The sequence below is a fragment of the Cyprinodon variegatus genome, unplaced genomic scaffold, assembly GCF_000732505.1.
Source record: "Cyprinodon variegatus isolate N-32 unplaced genomic scaffold, C_variegatus-1.0 Scaffold998, whole genome shotgun sequence".
In the NCBI taxonomy this organism is placed as follows: domain Eukaryota; kingdom Metazoa; phylum Chordata; class Actinopteri; order Cyprinodontiformes; family Cyprinodontidae; genus Cyprinodon; species Cyprinodon variegatus.
Window position 1 is genome coordinate 237324 of NW_015151451.1, and position 1557 is coordinate 238880.

Below are 1557 nucleotides of genomic sequence, written 5' to 3' on the forward strand. Positions count from 1 at the left end.
AAAATATTTACACATATAGCTCTTCTGTAAAGTGATAGATTCAAGTAAAGTGAAACGTGGCGTGCAAAAATATAGTATGTGAGTCATTGTCTAAGATGGACTGAAGCCTGGACAGCATCCTCCTCTCTGCCATGGTGGTCAGAGTGTCCAGCTCAACATTTCTCTACGACTTTAAAACAACTATTTTCAATCATTTCAGACGGAACTATTCTCAGACTTCGGCGCCATTTCCCTTTTTTTGTTTTTAACGGACCTGGAAGGACCCAGACCAGGTCCTTGCAGGATGCGGCCTCTGGAATCGAACACACTCAGTTTACTCTCTGCACATCTTTCTACCCTCTGTGCTTCAGTGGCAGCGCCCCTCACTGGTCTGGAATAAGTATTCCAACACCTGTGGATTCATATCAGAACTAAAACTTTCTTATTCTCCTCCAAATGCCAAAGGACCTCATTAGACTGCATGATGTTATGAACATTTGCAGGAAATAGGTCCAGATTTGGTGAGCTACTGCTACTTTCTTCATAAAGCACTTTAAAAACGGCAGCCACCGCTGTGATGGGTGATAATCAACAATAGGAAATCTGTCTTTCCTGAAGTCCTTGAATCCTTTAGAGGAACCTGAGCTGAGAGGACAGCCGTCCCTCCCTCCATCTGAGATCTGCCCTGTTGGCTACAGTAGATGAGAAGGACTGACAGCGGGGGTCCAAGCATTGCTACAGCAGTGGTTTGGTAAGAGCAGTAATTTCCCAACGTTCACCAACTGAAGAATGTTCCTCAAATTAAAGGTTGGACTTTTCTAAATGCTTTAGTGGGTGAAAATATTGCTGTGCTGCAGCCTTTTTCTAGAGGAGGGGTCAGATTTATGTGTGAGGCTCCCAGTGGGGAAGGCCAGAAACGTCCCACGCCATCAAAGCAAATAAAGCTGCAGAGAAGCAGTTTCTAAACTTCACTAACGATAATTACAGCATCTTCCGCACTCATGGAACAGGTGAAGAAATGATCTAAATCAGGGTTCAGCAGCTTTTACAGTCCAAAGGAGCCGTAAAACCGACCAATCCTTTGAAAGAAAAACTTTAGGAACTCCAGGAAAAAGTTTTGTTTTTACACAAAAAATGATAATGATCTAATTTAGGTTAAAGGAAATAGTCTGAATTTCACAAGACTCCTTAAACCATTTTATCAAATTAAATCAAATTTGCATCAGATGGAGGGCGTCCACCATGGTGCATCACGTCTTTAGGCTCTGCGCGGCGTAGGCCGGTCCCCCAGGAAATATTCATATTTAGACTCTAAAACATTGTTTCCTGCATATTTAACTTTTTGTCTTTGTTCCAACACTACTGTAGCCCTGATTATGGTGTGCTTGACTAGAGGTGGAAATTTTGACTTTTTTCTCAGAATTCTGAGATTAAAGTCAAAATTCAGAGATTAAAGTCAGAATTCTGACTTTTTTTCTCACAATTCTGACTTAAATCTCAGAATTATTTCTTTTTTCCCCTTCTATAATGAAATTAACTAAAAAAAAGCAGTTAACTTTTTTTTTTTTTCCAGTAGCC

At 40.8% G+C, this 1557-nt stretch overlaps 1 protein-coding gene across 2 annotated transcripts in view; it reads right to left on the bottom strand.

The window, feature by feature from the left end:
* The window catches only part of LOC107100666 (Krueppel-like factor 15), a 12520-nt gene that overhangs the window by 3681 nt on the left and 7282 nt on the right, over positions 1-1557 (bottom strand). The gene's annotated exons all lie outside the window — the stretch shown is intronic.